At 38.3% G+C, this 19,966-nt stretch overlaps 2 pseudogenes; one reads left to right on the plus strand and one right to left on the minus strand.

Annotated features, from left to right (window-relative positions):
* Positions 1 to 6,791: 6,791 nt before the first annotated feature.
* On the minus strand, positions 6,792 to 7,720 carry LOC110288353 (vomeronasal type-1 receptor 4-like; annotated as a pseudogene).
* A 4,660-nt stretch (positions 7,721 to 12,380) lies between these two features.
* LOC110288354 (heat shock protein HSP 90-alpha-like) lies at positions 12,381 to 14,918 on the plus strand (annotated as a pseudogene).
* The last annotated feature ends 5,048 nt before the right edge of the window (positions 14,919 to 19,966 follow it).

Consider the following 19,966-nt stretch of genomic DNA (forward strand, 5'->3'; position numbering starts at 1 on the left):
ATAAAACAGTTTGAAACTTATAGTACTCTAACTGGTTTATTCAGTAAAAGAGAAGAAAATACCAGAAAGAGAGCCCTTCATGCAGCTTCCACTTGGGAGGACTTCTGTAGAGATAATTGGTCATCTCTAAACAGAGTATAATGGTGGCATTTTTGGAGCAAAAATACTATGTAGCCAAATGGCCAGCTATGGTGTTCTAAAATAGGGCATCTCTCAGATTCATTATAATTAAAAAAAATCAGTTTTACTATGCAGATTTCTGATACAAAAATAGTAATCATTATCACTTTCACTAATTTCTGAGGTATTCATATTACTTGTATATTTTCTTTTCACATTTAAGTCACTATATTGCTGGAGCATTCATTTCTTTTAAACAGAGACTCTTACCAATTCTATTATTTTTAACATGCATTTTACTTATTCTTATGTTTGTCAATTTCTTCTTCAACAAGCATAGAGAATGGCCAACAAAGGAAAAATAATGTGCTAGAGAATAAGTCTATAATCCTGGTGTCTATTAGTCTACTTTTGTTATAGCAACACTCCAGGAGAGTTCACTTCATAATGAAAAGAAGATTATTTAGCTAGTAGTTCAAGAACATGGTTTTCACAATTATCTGTATAAGAATTTAAATAAGTACATTGTTCTTTGTTTGTTTGTTTTTGTTTTGTTTTGTTTTGTTTTGTTTTCGAGACAGGGTTTCTTTGTGTAGTCCTGGCTGTCCTGGCACTCACTTTGTAGACCAGGCTGTCCTCGAACTCAGAAATCCACCTGCCTCTGCCTCCCAAGTGCTGGGATTAAAGGCCTGTGCCACCACCACCCAGCACATTGCTCTTGATAACACAAACCTAATGAACAGTTTGAATTGAAGAAATTGATTTTTAAGTAGTAATAATCTAGAAAACATACAAGACTCCAGAATAAGAGCTAGAGTCATATGTCAAATATCTGCATGATTGCATTCACCATGACTGCCTCTTACACTCCAAAAAATTAAGGAAAGGTACATGTCATTAGAGCTGTGTGAAGCCTCTCTGGAGAGGCAAGTTCCTCCTGTGACAGTGCCAACGCTTCAGCCTTTCTCCTTCCCAGAGGTGAGACTGAATTCTGGGCAAAAGTTAATTCTTTGGTATTATTGTATCAATACTCTGATAGTGAAATAGAGAGGACAAGTGTCTCTCTTTAAAATCACTGCCCTCCTGACACCTGTTGGTCTCATGCTCATGGCTACTGAAAAAGCCTATGGCAAATAGGAAGTACTTGGTAACTTCCTTGACATAACTACTGAAGCCTATTGTAGGGATACAAACATGGACAACTATTGGCTATTTGTTCTTTATTTAAAGAGACCTAGAGCACAGCAAGGGGAAAACTGTTTCTACTGTATTTTACACTGGACATTCAGTTAGAGAGCTCCAAGTATTCTCACTATACACGTCAAATGATAGCTTGGGAGTAAATGGATTTGTAAATTTTATTTTCAGTAAAATCCATTACACACTGCATTAAAACTACATTTTTGAAGGTTAGATATGTATCACTTTTACTTTTAAATATGCATGAGAAAATAGAGAGGATATACATACAGATCTTGATAGAAATGCTAGGTAAGGAACAGATAGTTCATTCCGCTTCATGCTGTCCATTCATAAGAAAGACTGTGGATACATCCTGTCAATAAAAATCCTTTGGAGAAACAACCTAGCTATGTATCTACTTGGTCCTATGCTGAATATGGACTTTGACCTAGTTAGGCCGTATTAAAAGTCTAGTTTGCCTTAGAAAAAAGCAGTATTTCAGAGACCCACAGCCTGGCCTTTTTCATGCTTTTCTCTGGATAGTTTCAACTTCCTGAACCTGGGAGAGACCTGGGAAGGACTGTGCTTCCTTCCTGACATGCGCTTGTTTGTTACTCAGCTGCAGAGAGTTTCTTCAAGGACTGTTCAGGTGTTTTCATTTGTATTTCAGTAGGAACTGTAGTGAGTGGATGGACACCTATGTCGAATGCAATGCACACACTATATACTGATAGAAGACTCCAGGGGAGGCCTGCAGCACCAGGGATCCTGGAGGACACTGGGTCATGGCACTTTTTGGACTATCCCTGTCCTCAGGGGCCTGAGGCTGTGAGTTCTCAACATCACCAGTGTACTACCAATTGGCAAGGTCATGCTCCTTGGCTTTCATCAAGATGATTTCCTATGCACCTTCACTACCCAGGTTCTCTAATCCATAGCTCAGCACGAGTGCCCATGAGGCCCTGTCTTGGAGAATACTCTTCAAACCTGTGATGCATCATTTGAGAGAGCTTGTTTGCCAGAGCTTCTCATGATGATTGTTTAAGATCTAATACGGTTAAACTTGTTCCACTTTGTCCTCACTAGTTTCCTAGCAGATTTGGAATCTGGCAACATCAATCAATTACTGAGGAAATTAATGACTATTTCGTGTTACCCTAGGTCTGTGGGCTCTAGTAAATCTAGCAAAAAAAAATCTGGCTTTAAGAAAACAAAATACACATTTTGCCTATTCTCATATGTTCCTGCCACCGTTGCCCTGGCATATTTTCCAGATAGTAGATTGTAGGTCAAGGTTTTGTATCTGGGTTGGGTTCCAAGTTACTCTTTCTTAAGCCTAGAATAACATCTTCCTAGACCAAAGAGTTAGGTTTTTCCCCCATTTTTATAAGTGATATATATATATATATATATATATATATATATATACCATATGGGTGTCTGGAAAGGCTGTAAGAAAGCATGGGATCCTCTAAAACTAGAGACACTGCTAAACAGGTAGAAGAAACACAAAAATCCCTTAAAGAATTACAGAAAAAAAAAACAAAAAGAAACAAAAAAACAACCAAACAGGTGATGGAATTGAACAAAACCATCCAAGATCTAAAAATGGAAGTATAAACAATGAAAAAAACACAAAGGGAGACAACTCTGGAGATAGAAAACCTAGGAAAGAAATGAGAAACCATAGATGTGAGCATCAGCAACAGAATACAAGAGATGGAAGAGAGAATCTCAGGTGCAGAAGATTCCATAGAGAACATGGGCACTACAATCAAAGGAAATGAAAAATGAAAAAAGAGCCTAACTCAAAATGTCCAGGAAATCCAGGACACAATGATAAGACCAAACCTACGGATAATAGGAATAGTGAGAATGAAGATTTTCAACTTAAAAGGACAGCAAATATCTTCAACAAATTATAGAAGAAAACTATAAAAAGAGAAAGAGAAAGAGATGCCCATGAACATACAAGAAGCCTACAGAACTCCAAATAGACTGGACCAGAAAAGAAATTTTTCACAACACATAATAATCAGAACAACAAATGCACTAAATAAAGACAGAATATTAAAAGCAGTAAGGGAAAAAGTTTAAGTAACATATAAAGGCAGGCCTATTAGAATTACTCCAGACTTCTCACCAGAGACTGTGAAAGCCAGAAGATCCTGGACAGATATTATATAGACACCAAGAGAACACAAATGCCAGTCGGGGCTACAATGCCCAACAAAACTCTCAATTACCATAGATGGGGAAACCAAAGTATTCCATGAGAAAACCAAATTCACACAATATCTTTCCATGAATCCAGCCCTTCAAAGGATAGTAAAGGGAAAACACGAAAACAAAGACGGAAACTACACCCTAGGAAAGGCAAGTAAGTAATCCTTTAACAAAAGAAGACAGCCACAAGAACAGATTCCCAACTTTAACAACAAAAATGACAGGAAGCAACAATAACTTTTCTCTGATTTCTCTTAACATCAATGGACTCAATTCCCCAATAAAAAGACATAGACTAACAGACTGGCTACACAAACAGGACCCAACATTTTGCTGCTTACAGGAAACCCATCTCAGGGAAAATGACAGACACTACCTCAGAGTGAAAGGCTGGAAAACAATTTTCCAAGCAAATGGTCTGAAGAAAAAAAAGCTGGAATATCCAGTCTAATATCGAATAAAATCGACTTCCAACCCAAAGTTATCAAAAAAGACAAGGAGGGGCACTTCATACTCATCAAAGGTAAAATCTTCCAAGAGGAACTCACAATTCTGAATATCTATGCTCCAAATGCAAGGGCAGCCACATTCATTAAAGAAACTTAAAGTAAAGCTCAAAGCACACACTGCACCTCACAAAATAATAGTGGGAGACTTCAACACACCAGTTTCATCAATGGACAGATCGTGGAAACAGAAACTAAACAGAGACACATGAATACTAACAGAAGTTATGAAACAAATGGATATAACAAATATCTACAGAACATTTTATCCTAAAACAAAAGGATATACCTTCTTCTCAGCATCTCATGGTACCTCATCCAAAATTGACTATATAATTGGTCACAAAACAGACCTCAACACATACAAAAATATTGAAATTATCCCATGCAACCTATTAGATCACCACAGACTAAGGCTGATCTTCAATAACATCATAAATAATAGAAAGCCAACATTCACGTGGAAACTGAACAACACTCTACTCAAAGATACCTTGGTCAAGGAAGAAAGAAAGAAAGATATTAAAGACTTTCTGGAGTTTAATGAAAATGAAGCCACAACATACCCAAACTTATGGGACCCAATGAAAGCAGTCCTAAGAGGAAAACTCATAGCCCTGAGTGCCTCCAAAAAGAAACTAGAGAGAGCATATACTAGCAGTCTGACAGCACACCTAGAAGCTCTAGAGCAAAAGGAAGCAAATTCACCCAAGAGGAGTAGATGGCCAGAAATAATCAAACTCAGGGCTGAAATCAACCAAGTGGAAACAAAAAGAACTATTCAAAGAATCAACCTAAGCAGGAGCTGGTTCTCTGAGAAAAATCAACAAGATAGATAAACCCTTAGCCAGACTAACTAGAGGGCACAGGCACAGTATCCTAATTAACAATATCAGAAATGAAAAAGGAGACATAACAACAGAACCTGAAGAAATCCAAAACATCATCAGTTCCTACTACAAAAGGCTATACTCAACAAAACTAGAAAACCTGGATGAAATGGATAACTTCCTACACAGTTACCAGGTACCAAAGTTAAATCAGGATTAGATTAACTATCTTAACAGTCCCATTTCTCCTAAGGAAATATAAGCAGCCATTAATAATCTCCCAACCTAAAAGAGTCCAGGACAAGATGGGTTTAGTACAGAGTTCTATCAGACCTTCAAAGAAGACCTAATTCCAACTCTTCTCAAACTATCCCACAAAATAGAAACAGAAGGTACTCAACCCAATTTATTCTATGAAGCCACAAGTACTCTGATACCTAAACCACAGAAAGATCCAACAAAGAAAGAGAACTTCAGACCAATTTCCCTTACGAATATTGATGCAAAAATACTCAATAAAGTCCTCGCAAATGGAATCCAAGAACACATCATAACAATTATCCATCCTGAGCAAGTAGGTTTCATCCCCAGGATGCAGGGATGGTTTAATATATGGAAATCCATCAACGTAATCCACTATATAAGCAAACTCAAAGACAAAAATCACATGATCATCTCCTTAGATGCTGAGAAAGCATTTGACAAATTCCAACACCCCTTCATGATAAAAGTCATGGAAAGATCAGGAATTCAAGTCCCATATCTAAACAGGCATTAGCAAAGCGTAGCTGCAAACTCTGCTTAGGTCACACTTATTGATTCATTTTGAAAAAGAAAAACACAGCCAGGCGTGGTGGCGCACGCCTTTAATCCCAGCACTCGGGAGGCAGAGGCAGGCGGATTTCTGAGTTCGAGGCCAGCTTGGTCTACAAGTGAGTGCCAGGACAGCCAGGGCTACACAGAGAAACCCTGTCTCGAAAAACCAAAAAAAAAAAAAAAAAAAAAAAAAAAAATGAGATGCCTTGGTCTTGGTGTCTTGTCACAGCAATGAAAAAGAAAAACACACATTTTAAAATCCATCTAGAATCTACAGACAGATATAAAATGAAGCTTTACTGTGGACTTGTTATCCATTTATCCCATATCTGCAGTCTTTATTTCTACAAATAAACTTCAAATATATAATAGCAATGAAATATGTCAGGGCATTTCAGCTCTGTGACTGGTGAATTGAGATTCTATTGACTGAATGTACAGTACATCAATTCTTTCACAGTGTTGTAAAATCTTATCTATGGATGGATATTTACAGATACTTATGGACACTTTGAAGTAGCCTAAAATAGCTCCATAGTAATAACATTTAGCAAGCATAATGTATGGTAAAAGATAAAAAATTTAGACTAACTTTATTACCCCAATATGAATTTTGATAAAATTTATGAACTTCATCTGCATGTTTCCCCAATCCTAGTTTAAATGATTTTTTTTTTCAATGCCTGATAGATGGCTCAGGTGCTAAGAGCCATGGCTGGACTTCCAGAGAACCCAGGTTCAATTAACAGAAAATACATATTGCTTCAGAACCATCTATCAAATCTAGTTTGTCACAAGGCATTTAATGATATCTTCCAGCCTCTACAGGCCTCAGGCATGCACATTCTACACAGTCATAAATGTAGGCAAACTATTTATACAGTAAATTAATAGATTTATGGTAAAATGTTAAGAAAATAATATCCAATAAAAAGAGTAGTCAATGGAAAATAAAATTTGTAAAACATTGTAATTTGCTAACATTACACTCAGTGTAAGGCTTCAATCACTAAGATTATTGTTTGAAAAAAACACATGCCTAAATTGCTGTGTGGAACTGTGTCTTACCTACAATATTGCAGAACCAAGGGTTTTTACTCACTTGTTGAATTTAGAAATGAGAAAGACATTTTCTCATTTTCTCCATCTGAGCATGCCAACATTCAACCAGAAGCCCATCCCTGTGATCAGCACAAGGGGGCTAAAAGTTGCATAACCAAGGGCCAGAAACTCTCGAATATTTGCCATCAAGGTACTGTCCCTTGAAAAGAGACTTAGAAACAGAGAAAAGGCACAATCAAACCAATAGAAGAAAACAATTCAGAGCATCAGAAAGAGAACACTTTGAGCAGCTCTCAGCTCAGGAGGAGTTCTGTAGAGAAGCTTGGAGTTCTGAAGGTAGAGGACTTGCTGGTGATACTTATGGAGAACAAATAACATATAACCACTGGCCCCTCCCATGGCACCCTGAAACACTGCATCTCTCAGAACCATGAGAGGAAGAGTAATCCAATTTATTTTCTGATTTGGTAAAATAAAATAACAATAGTTGTCATCAGTTTTAAGCTGCGATACATTCAGTCTTGCATTTGTAGTAGAATAGATTAGGTTCACACACATTAAACCATTGATTATCCTAAAGAATGAGAAGAATGGAAGGATGTGCCATGCAGACTTTGGCCTGAGCCTCCTCTACCCAGATCCTCTCGGACTGATAATGATGTCCTAGACCACAGTGAGGAGACTGCTGGTGCAGATGGAGAGGCCTCAGGCCACCCTCTCCAGATAAGCAATGATTTTACAGCCTATGTCATCTAGGAAGTTTCTCAAACCAAAAGCTACAATAGTCTTTGGCAACCCTTTGGTAAGAAAGATTAGAATGTTTGTAAAAGCCAAGTAGAGGAGAATAAGGTGTATGAGTTTCTTTTCAGGGCCTCCACACCAACTGAACATATAATTCAGAGAAACAGACATGTTCCCCAGAATGCTAAGCACAGGGATGAAGAGAAAACTTATTTTCTTAATAAACTTGAAAACCATTTTTTTCTTGTATACAGGATGTAAATATAATTTAAAGAAAGCATCAGTAATCAGGATCTGAACAACATATTTTGCATAATACCATTATCTGGTGTTCAAGAGAAAGTGATGGAGGCATGTTGCAGAAGAGGTATTAGAAACTCCCACCCCTTCTCCTGTGGACTCTGCGTTGTTGTGTGCTGACAGATGTTTGGTAACTGGTTGGAATGTAAACTTTTAAAAAGAGATTTTAATTTCATAGCTATAAACCATCAAAACAGACTTGTTCGTGTGTGTGTGTGTGTGTGTGTGTGTCTGTCTGTCTGTCTGCCTATCTTTCTGCATTTATATATTACCCTTGTATCAGAATAGTTGAGTTGAACTCCACATTTCCACAAACAAAATTTCTTCCTGTTTCTCACCTTATTCCTTCATATTTCCCCACCCAATTCCCAAAGCCCAAGGCTCATGCTGAACCTGTCTGCCTTCCCCACATCACACACAGACAGTGGGAAACCCTGCTGCTCAACACCTGTAACCTCTCTCAGCATTAGTAACTTTACCTTCCACATCTCTCCTTTGTTCAATACTCCTTTCTCATCTGCATCTTAGCACAACAATTTCTAGAATTGCATTTAGCAAACAAAATTTCTTCCTGTTTCTCACCTTATTCCTTCATATTTCCCCACCCAATTCCCAAAGCCCAAGGCTCATGCTGAACCTGTCTGCCTTCCCCACATCACACACAGACAGTGGGAAACCCTGCTGCTCAACACCTGTAACCTCTCTCAGCATTAGTAACTTTACCTTCCACATCTCTCCTTTGTTCAATACTCCTTTCTCATCTGCATCTTAGCACAACAATTTCTAGAATTGCATTTAGCTTCAAAGCTTTATAACTTCAATTTCTACATCTTAGTATTTTGAACATTTTTATCTCTTCCCTTTTCCTAACTTTAAATCATATATTAGACTAGCTTTTTGTCTTTTAATAATTGATTCCTTCTACTGAAGTGGCCTGTCAGGAGTAGGACAGAGGTGATTAATCTTCCACATTATCTTCAGGAATGCTAGAAAATTATTTTAAAAGACAGGATGAACTTGTGTTTTGAGAGATGGATGTATGGGTCTAGTCTCCAAGCATTGGAAAGGCTACATCCTTTTATCCTGGTTCACTAAAAAGAAGCAAACAAAAACAAAGAAAAAAACTACTTATTGTTCTTTGCTGTTTAGCAGTGGGATAAAATTAAAGTTAGATGTTTCAGGATGTACTACTTCACAGCCTGGATCCTTAAAGCAGGACTTCTCAATATGGTAATGTTTAACTGCTACTCTAGTAATGTAGATGTCTATGTACCCAGCAGGTATGCAGTAGCTGAAGTTGATATAAGTATGCATAATATTATGTGATAGAATCTAGAGAATATTAGCATGGATACAGAAAGAAAAGTTTTGAATTAGGAATTAAATGTTACTATACAGAAAACATATGTCAATATATAAAGTGTGGAAATGTAGGAAAATAAAAAATACAATTTTTACAAACAGTAATGACACTGTTGAAGTCAAAAGGCTGGCAAGCATTGAGACTAAATATAAGAATTTTTGTTTGGTTTTCTTTTTTGTTATTTTTGAGACAGAGTCTTCCTGTGTAAACCAGGCTAGCATTGAATAATTATCTTCAGTCTCTCTAGCGCTGATGTTATAGGAGTGTATCATTATGCTTGTCTCAAATTTTTGATAAGTGCCAAAAAAATCTTCTATATCTTACTGATTTCTTTAAAACATGAAAGGAAGTAACCTCAGGCAAATGCCCACCCAGAGCTATGCCCTACTCCAGGCTGAGGATGGATAGCAATGCCTCAGCATTTCTGTCCCATTTCCATATCTCTAGGAACTCACTCCTTTGATCTTTCTGAGGCCAGGGACCAGCCCTGTCAGAATTAGAAGGAAAGCAGAGGGTCCAAGGCTCACAGATCCTCTCAACTACTTCCTGGCTTAGTTAGAGAGATACTTCAATTTTAATGAAATTCTCTATGGCATAGCTGAGGGCATCTAAGATCTTACCTCCATGTACTCACCCGAACTTCTGTGGTGCAGCCAGGCTCTGGAGCAATCCTGGGAAGGTGACACTTGCCAGGTCATATTTGTACTGTCTGGATCTCTGGGGCTCTTGGTACTGCATCAGGTACTGCAAACTTCAGGTTTCATGTTGTCACAATATCAGAAGGAAGGAAGGCCACTACAGGGCTTCAGTTCCTGAAGTACAGCTTCCCTCTTTCCCACAATTACAACATCCGTTTTGCTCAGAAGTTATTTCCAGAAAAATTAGGGTTTAATTATTTTGAGAGGAAGGATGTGGAGTGAGAAAATGAATACCTAACCATTTTCTGTGAACCGAGCTTCCCATATCTATAGAGGACCTCCTGTGTACTCACTCAGGCCCTGTGCTTGATGCTTCAGTTTCTATGCACGTATGCTCCTTGCTTAACTGATTTACAGGGCCTTGTTCTCTGGATGTCCTCCATCCTCTTACAATTTCTTACAATTTCTGCCTCCTCTTCCAAAAGTTCCCCTGTTCTATGAGGTGCAGGATTTGATGGAAACTTCCTAGATAGACTTCCTTTCTGCCTAATATCTGACTCTGAGTCTCTATATCTGTTCCTATCTGCTGCTGGAGGAAGATTTTCTGATGAAGGCTGGATAACACATTGATCTATGAGCTCAGAAAGATATCATGAGGAGTAATTTTATTGATACATTTTATAAAACTAACAATGTTTGATTTTGCCCTAGGTCTGTGGGCTCTCTAGTCTCTGTTTTTTGGTCAGGCAAGTCGTCTGGGGTATGGGTTCCTTCTCACAGAGTAGGACATTACATAAAATTAGACATTGGTTGGCTTGTCCCATATCTTCTGTGCTACCAGTGCCCTGGAATAATTTTTTCAGGCAAGACAGATTTAAGGTCAAAGGTTTTGTGGTTGAGTTGGCATCCATGTTCCTGTTTCTGAAGCCTACCAGAAGGCTTCATGTAGACACCAGTTTAGTGTCTCCAAGTTCAATGAGTTGTGTGGATGTTGTCATTGCTAATGGAGCCCCAATGCCAGTTTCCAGAGGTCAACACTTTTTCTTAGTGAATTCGTGGTTTAAGGGGAATTTTTGTGGGAGACCCTTGGCACAAAACCCAACTGAGTGCAGTCTAGTATGATCCCTGGAGACCTTACCTGGCTAAAACAAATGGCCAGTTCACACTTAGTATTCACTATTACTAGGAGTCTTCATTAGGTTCACCTTCAGAGATCCCAGAAAGTTACCACTGCTCTGGATTTCCAAATTCTACCCAATACTACCCAATTGCAGCCATCTCTCCTACACTCTCTTCCTCCACCGATCTTTCCCTCAACCTTATCTTCCTGTTCCTGTCACTGCATGCTCCCAGTCAATTTATAAATCTGTTCATTTTAAATATTTAGTTACTACTTAAAGAGTGCTCTGCTGGCCTGTATGCCTTCACTCAAGAAAAGGACAGTAGATTTCATTATAGATGGTTGTAAGCCACCATGAGGTTTTTAGGAATTGAACTCAGGTCCTCTGGGAGGAAAGCTAGTGCTCTTAACCTCTGAACCATCTCTCCTGTAAAATGTACTGAATTTTCCCAACCCTCAGAGATCCATGTTTCTTTCCTAGACCACTTCCTTTCTTAGACTCACTATGTCTACAGGGTATAGCTGGTTGTTTTACTCAAAGGCTAATATTAACTTATAAGGAATACATATTATGTTTATCTTCCTGGGTCTGGGTGACTCAGTCTGTTTTACTTGCAATCATTTATTGCAAGGAGTCATTGGTCTGGCTCCAGGCCTCTGACTTCTGCTACACTATCAACACTAGCTTTTCATGGGGACTCCTCTCAGGAATCCTGTTGTGGCCCTGTATCATGGCCCTGTTTTGGATCTGCATGGCCAGTACTATAATGTGCTACTGTAGTTCATAGATAATGTAGATATTGGTTGTTGGGGTTTTGGGTTTTTTTGAGTTTGTTTGTTTGTTTGTTTGTTTGTCTCACGTATGCTGTTAAGTTGCTAATATGAATTCTCTCAAATTTTTAATATGTATACATTCAATGCTACAGATTTCCCTAGTAACACCACTTTCATTGTGTTCCATCAGTTTAAATGTCAGGAGCAGTCATAGGAGAAGTCCATAACTAGCAGGTAATCTTACTGAGATGACTCTGCCTTGGATTAAGAACAATCCATGATGGATTTGCTCTGTGATTTGAGGCCTAGGAGAAATGCATTTTATGTTAGATTCCTGCTATTAATATGCTTTTTCTGGTATTGTTAAATATATTTAACAATCACTAGGTTTTGACCCACCATTTTGAACATATCTTTGCAGAATTACAAAGATGTACTGTCTTGTAGTGATGTTATATAGGCAAATAGATGACTTATGCATTGTTAATGATGATCCTATGAGAATTCCTAAAATTATATTAGTATTTATTATATACTCTTTTATAGTGGAACTACTATTAGTTCTCTCTGATAATCAAAACTGCAATGAGAAATCTGCCAGTCCCCAAGTGTCACCAGTTAATTGCTTCTAAGATAATAAGCAGCATTCTACTATTGAGAGCACATTCCAAAAGGTGGCAAAACTATTAACCAAAGGCCATGAAAAGGAAACTGGAGTTGCTTCAGTGTTCTGGTGCGGAGCGTCACGTCTCGTGCGTGTTCATTCAGCCACGATGCCTGAGGAAACCCAGACCCAAGACCAACCAATGGAGGAGGAGGAGGTCGAGACCTTTGCCTTTCAGGCAGAAATTGCCCAGTTAATGTCCTTGATCATCAATACCTTCTACTCGAACAAAGAGATCTTTCTGAGGGAGCTCATCTCCAATTCATCGGACGCTCTGGATAAAATCCGATACGAGAGCCTGACGGACCCCAGTAAACTGGACTCAGGGAAGGAGCTGCACATCAATCTCATTCCCAGCAAACAGGACCGAACCCTGACGATTGTGGATACCGGAATTGGAATGACCAAGGCCGATTTGATCAATAACCTTGGCACCATTGCCAAGTCGGGCACCAAAGCCTTCATGGAGGCTTTGCAGGCTGGTGCAGATATCTCTATGATTGGCCAGATTGGTGTTGGTTTTTACTCTGCGTATTTGGTTGCTGAGAAAGTGACTGTCATCACCAAGCATAACGACGATGAGCAGTATGCCTGGGAGTCCTCAGCTGGGGGATCCTTCACAGTGAGGACTGACACAGGTGAACCAATGGGTCGTGGAACAAAGGTTATCTTGCATCTGAAAGAAGACCAAACTGAGTATTTGGAGGAAAGGAGAATAAAGGAGATCGTGAAGAAGCATTCTCAGTTCATTGGCTATCCCATTACTCTCTTTGTGGAGAAGGAACGAGATAAGGAAGTCAGTGATGATGAGGCTGAAGAAAAGGAAGAGAAAGAGGAAGAGAAAGAAAAAGAAGAAAAGGAGTCTGAAGGGCTGGTGAGATGGCTCAGTGGGTAAGAGCACCCGACTGCTCTTCCGAAGGTCAGGAGTTCAAATCCCAGCAACCACATGGTGGCTCACAACCATCCGTAACAATATCTGACTCCCTCTTCTGAAGTGTCTGAAGACAGCTACAGTGTACTTACATATAATAAATAAATAAATCTTTAAAAAAGAAAAGGAGTCTGATGATAAACCTGAAATAGAAGATGTTGGTTCTGATGAAGAGGAGGAGGAGAAGAAGGATGGTGACAAGAAGAAAAAGAAGAAGATAAAGGAAAAGTACATTGATCAAGAAGAACTCAAAAAAACCAAGCCGATTTGGACGAGAAATCCTGATGACATCACTAATGAGGAATATGGAGAGTTCTACAAGAGCTTAACCAACGATTGGGAAGAACATTTGGCAGTAAAGCATTTTTCTGTTGAAGGACAATTAGAATTCCGGGCCCTTCTTTTTGTCCCAAGACGCGCTCCTTTTGATCTGTTTGAAAACAGAAAGAAGAAGAACAACATCAAGTTGTATGTTCGCAGAGTTTTCATCATGGATAACTGCGAGGAGCTAATCCCGGAGTATCTGAATTTCATTAGAGGGGTAGTGGATTCTGAGGATCTCCCTCTAAATATTTCCTGTGAAATGCTGCAACAAAGCAAAATTCTGAAAGTTATCAGAAAGAATTTGGTCAAGAAATGCTTAGAACTATTTACTGAACTAGCAGAAGATAAAGAGAACTACAAAAAGTTTTATGAGCAGTTCTCAAAAAATATAAAGCTTGGAATTCATGAAGACTCTCAGAATCGGAAGAAGCTTTCAGAGCTGTTGCGGTACTACACGTCTGCTTCTGGGGATGAGATGGTTTCTCTGAAGGACTACTGCACCAGAATGAAGGAAAACCAGAAGCACATCTATTTTATCACAGGTGAGACCAAGGACCAGGTTGCTAACTCGGCCTTTGTGGAACGTCTCCGAAAGCATGGCTTAGAAGTAATTTATATGATTGAGCCCATTGATGAGTATTGTGTGCAACAGCTGAAGGAATTTGAGGGCAAGACCTTGGTGTCTGTTACCAAAGAAGGACTGGAACTTCCAGAAGATGAGGAGGAAAAGAAGAAACAGGAGGAGAAAAAGACAAAATTTGAGAACCTCTGCAAAATTATGAAAGATATTTTGGAGAAGAAGGTTGAAAAGGTGGTTGTGTCAAACCGATTGGTGACATCCCCATGCTGTATTGTCACAAGCACGTATGGGTGGACAGCAAACATGGAGAGAATCATGAAAGCTCAAGCCCTCAGAGACAACTCAACAATGGGTTACATGGCAGCAAAGAAACACCTGGAGATAAACCCTGATCACTCCATTATTGAAACCTTAAGGCAAAAGGCAGAGGCTGACAAGAATGACAAATCTGTGAAAGATCTGGTCATCTTGCTGTATGAAACTGCACTCCTGTCTTCCGGCTTCAGTCTGGAAGATCCCCAGACCCATGCTAACAGGATCTACAGGATGATCAAGCTTGGTCTAGGTATTGATGAGGATGATCCTACTGCGGATGACACCAGTGCTGCTGTAAATGAAGAAATGCCTCCCCTGGAGAAGGAGACGACGACACATCGCGCATGGAAGAAATAGACTAAGTCACCAGAACTATGTTTGCTTACCTTCATTCCTTCTGATAATATATTTTCCATGATTTTTGTTTATTTTTGTTAACATTTAAAACATCTGTGTGGCATGAAAATTAAGGGGAAGATAAAATTTCTACATGTGATACTGTGATACTATAGGTTTAACTCAAGAGGTTGATGGAACGTTTGTTGTAAGACGTAATGTAACCTACTGTTCATGTTAACTTTGTGGTCTGAAGTGTTTAGCTGTTGAGCTGGATTCCTTAGTAGACCAAATTAAGATGGCTTAAATTACATCTTAAAATTTTCATTTCCTGTAGTTAATTCTGCATGTATTAGTCTTAGAAGTAAACACAAGTTAGAACAACCTGACAGGAATTCCCCAAGTGGCTTGTTTTCCAAAGTCCTGAGAACAAAACCCTAAGTTTCCTAGGTCTTGTAACTCAGCAAGGCTTGTGAATGGAAATAACAGTGCCCAATCACATTCTGCTCTAAAAGATAAATACAGAGGAGATGAAAAGAAAAAAAAAAAAAAAAAAAAAAGAAAAGGAAACTGATGATTTATTATAGGTACCAGGATAGAAAATAAAATCTTGATTACATTGATTAGGTTTATCTGCACAAAACATCACTAATAACTTAGTTATGGGTTTTAATTCTCCACGAACTTGTGGAGCTGTGACAGGTAATAAATGTTTAGCCAAATAATTACTCCTAATGGATATGCATCTAAACATTCTCTGTTGTGAACTTCTTGCTTGATTTATGATTTGAATTTATGTGTAAACTTGTGATGAACTTTTTACCATGTGTTCATGTATTTTGAAAGATATATAAGTGTTGAGATTGAAGAGAAGAGACAGAAATGAGCTGAGAACTTTTTAGACAGAATACTTTTATATAGATATGAACAGCAATGTTTAGAACAGAATTGAAGATAATTTTTTAGCAAGGACATGGAACATTTTTAGGAAGAACTGAACTCAAGACTTAGAAGTAAAGCATAGCATTTAGAGAAAAGGCATTGAGAGTAAGAGCATTATTATTATTAGGAGGAGAATGCAGAATGGAATAACTTAGAAACTATAAGGTAACATTAAAAAAAAAACTAAGAGAACAATATGCAGAATGCAGACGGAAAGAGGAAAACAGAAAAAGCTGCATAGAGAGCAAAAAGAGCAGGCAGGCTTTTCCTTACCATGGGATAAAACATGCCTTTTCTTAATAACAAGGCAGGCTTAGACCCATTAAAAGAAAAAAAAAAACTTTCTTCCTACAGACTTGGGTTTGATTCATTTAGCAATAAAAATGATAGAAGCTTTTTCTTTCTCTATACAGTAAAGATTGAAACTCATTTTTCACCCATAATGAATGAATTATTTTAGCACTGGTGCTTGTTCTATTGCTCCAAATGGATATGTAAGTATGGATATGTGTGTGTTAGTATGTAATTTTGAGAATGTATACAAGCTGGTCCCCCTGGTTTGAATGAAATATAAATATGCATGTGTTAATCTATATATAAATTTATGTGGGTTTATGCATATTTGCTTATGTAAAAGATTTTCCTTCTATGAGCCTGATTCTCTTCTCCTGGTTCAGAAGTTTATTGCTCCAAACTTCCCTCTAGTCCAACAAGAAAGAGGCATCTGGAACAGGCTCTAGAAGTTAATCCTTTTCTTTATACATTGCTGTTGTACAGTGAGGTGTTACATGCCAGAGACTGAATTTTCTGGCTTCAAAGGGACTCAGGCAGATCAGCTCCAGTAGCAAAGTGACTTAGATTTAGATAAGTAAATGTTTTTTTATTATTATACATCAATCCTAAATATCTCCTAAGACCAAATCATACCCCATACATCCTAAGACTATGTCTTCTCCCTGCTGATACTCTTTCCCCTCTGCTGCCTCAAGGAGAACTAAACAAGAAAGAAGACCCACAGACCCCCAGCATGTGAATATGATATGTATTCATTTTCATTAAATTCTAGAAAGTCTTTAATTTTTCTTATTTCTGTCTTAAACCATTTTTCATTTGGTAGAAAGATGTTTAATTTCCTTGAGTTCATAAGCTTTTTGTTGTTACTGTTGGCTTTGATATCCAGCTTTAATATGTGGGTGTCTGTCAGGATACAGGGGATCATTTCAATGTTTTTGTATCTGTTGAGACTGGCTTTGATTCCTCATATGTGGTCAATTTTACAGAACTTCCTATGAGGTGCTGAGAAGAAGGTACATTCTTTTATGTTTGGGTGAAATACTCTGTCAATATCTGCCCAGTCCATTTGTTTTATAATGTCTGTTAGCTCTGTTTAGTTTGTGTCTGCATAAATGATTCATTGGTGAGAGTGGGATTGCGAAATCTACCATGACATGTGTGTAGGGTAAATGTGTGATTTAAGCTGCAGTAGTATTTCTTTTACAAAAATAGCTACATTTGATATTAGGCATCGATGTTAATAAATGAAATGTTTTCTTGGTGGATTTTTTGGACTTTGCTGAGTATGTTGTGTCTTTCCCTATCACTTTTGATTAATTTTGATTCAAATTCTATTTTTAGATATATTTTAATAATACACTTAACATATAATACATTTTAATATATTTTTTAATTTAAAAAATTTTTTAATTTTTTATTTTTAATATTTTTTATTACATATTTTCCTCAATTACATTTCCAATGGTATTCCAAAAGTCCCCCATACCCTCCCCCCCACTTCCCTACCCACCCATTCCCATTCTTTTGGCCCTGGCGTTCCCCTGTACTGGGGCATATAAAGTTTGCATGTTCAATGGGCCTCTCTTTCCAGTGATGGCCGACTAGGCCATCTTTTGATTCATATGCAGCTAGAGTCAAGAGCTCCGGGATACTGGTTAGTTCATAATGTTGTTCCACCTATAGGGTTGCAGATCCCTTTAGCTCCTTGGGTACTTTCTCTAGCTCCTCCATTGGGAGCCCTGTGATCCATCCAATAGTTGACTGTGAGCATCCACTTCTGTGTTTGCTAGGCCCCGGCCTAGTCTCACAAGAGACAGCTATATCTGGGTCCTTTCAGCAAAATCTTACTAGTGTATGCAATGGGGTCAGCGTTTGGAAGCTGATTATGGGATGGAACCCTGGATATGGCAGGCTCTAAATGGTCCATCCTTTTGTCACAGCTCCAAACTTTGTCTCTGTAACTCCTTCCATGGGTGTTTTGTTCCCAATTCTAAGAAGGGGCACAGTGTCCACACTTTGGTCTTCATTCTTCTTGAGTTTTATGCGTTTAGCAAATTGTATCTTATATCTTGGGTATCCTAAGTTTTGGGCTAATATCCACTTATCAGTGAGTACATATTGTGTGAGTTCATTTGTGATTGTGTTACCTCACTCAGGATGATGCCCTCCAGGTCCATCCATTTGCCTAGGAATTTCATAAATTCATTCTTTTTAATAGCTGAGTAGTACTCCATTGTGTAAATGTACCACACTTTCTGTATCCATTCCTCTGTTGAGGGACATCTGGGTTCTTTCCAGCTTCTGGCTATTATAAATAAGGCTGCTATGAACATAGTGGAGCATGTGTCCTTCTTACTTGTTGGGAGATCTTCTGGATATATGCCCAGTAGCTGTATTGCTGTATCCTCCTGTAGTACTATGTCCAATTTTCTAAGGAACCGCCAGACTGATTTGCAGAGTGGTTGTACAAGCTTGCATCCCACCAACAATGGAGGAGTGTTCCACTATCTCCACATCCTCGCCAGCATCTGCTGTCATCTGAATTTTTGATCTTAGCCATTCTGACTGGTGTGAGGTGGAATTTCAGGGTTGTTTTGATTTGCATTTCCCTGATGATTAAGGATGTTGAACATTTTTTCAGGTGCTTCTCTGCCATTCAGTATTCCTCAGGTGAGAATTCTTTGTTCAGTTCTGAGCCCCATTTTTAAATGGGGTTATTTGATTTTCTGGAGTCCACATTCTTGAGTTTTTATATATATTAGATATTAGTCCCCTATCTGATTTAGGATAGGTAAAGATCCTTTCCCAATCTGTTGGTGGTCTTTTTGTCTTATTGACGGTGACTTTTGCCTTGCAGAAGCTTTGCAGTTTCATGAGGTCCCATTTGTCAATTCTCGATCTTACAGCACAAGCCATTGCTATTCTATTCGGGAATTTTTCCCCTGTGCCCATATCTTCAAGGCTTTCCCCCACTTTCTCCTCTATAAGTTTCAGTGTCTCTGGTTTTATGTGAAGTTCCTTGATCCACTTAGATTTGACCTTAGTACAAGGAGATAGGAATGGATCTATTCACATTCTTCTACATGAAAACAACCAGTTGTACCAGCACCATTTGTTGAAAATGCTGTCTTTCTTCCACTGGATGGTTTTAGCTCCCTTGTCGAAGATCAAGTGACCGTAGCTGTGTGGGTTCATTTCTGGGTCTTCAATTCTATTCCATTGGTCTACTTGTCTGTCACTATACCAGAACCATGCAGTTATTATCACAATTGCTCTGTAGTAAAACTTTAGGTCAGGCATGGTGATTCCATCAGAGGTTCTTTTATCCTTGAGAAGAGTTTTTGCTATCCTAGGTTTTTTGTTATTCCAGATGAATTTGCAGATTGCTCTTTCTAATTCATTGAAGAATTGAGTTGGAATTTTGATGGGGATTGCATTGAATCTGTAGATTGCTTTCGGCAGGATAGCCATTTTTACAATGTTGATTCTGCCAATCCATGAGCATGGGAGATCTTTCCATCTTCTGAGATCTTCTTTAATTTCTTTCTTCAGAGACTTGAAGTTTTTATCATACAGATCTTTCACTTCCTTAGTTAGAGTCATGCCAAGACATTTTATATTGTCTGTGACTATTGAGAAGGGTGTTATTTACCTAATTTCTTTCTCAGCCTGTTTATTCTTTGTGTAGAGAAAGGCCATTGACTTGTTTGAGTTAATTTTATATCCAGCTAGTTCACTGAAGCTGTTTATCAGGTTTAGGAGTTCTCTGGTTGAATTTTTAGGGTCACTTATATATACTATCATATCATCTGCAAAAAGTGATATTTTGACTTCATCTTTTCCAATTTGTATCCCTTTGATTTCCTTTTGTTGTCGAATTTCTCTGGCCAAGACTTCAAGTA

Source organism: Mus caroli, unplaced genomic scaffold (genome assembly GCF_978045245.1).
Source record: "Mus caroli unplaced genomic scaffold, Mus_caroli_1 scaffold_15, whole genome shotgun sequence".
NCBI lineage: Eukaryota > Metazoa > Chordata > Mammalia > Rodentia > Muridae > Mus > Mus caroli.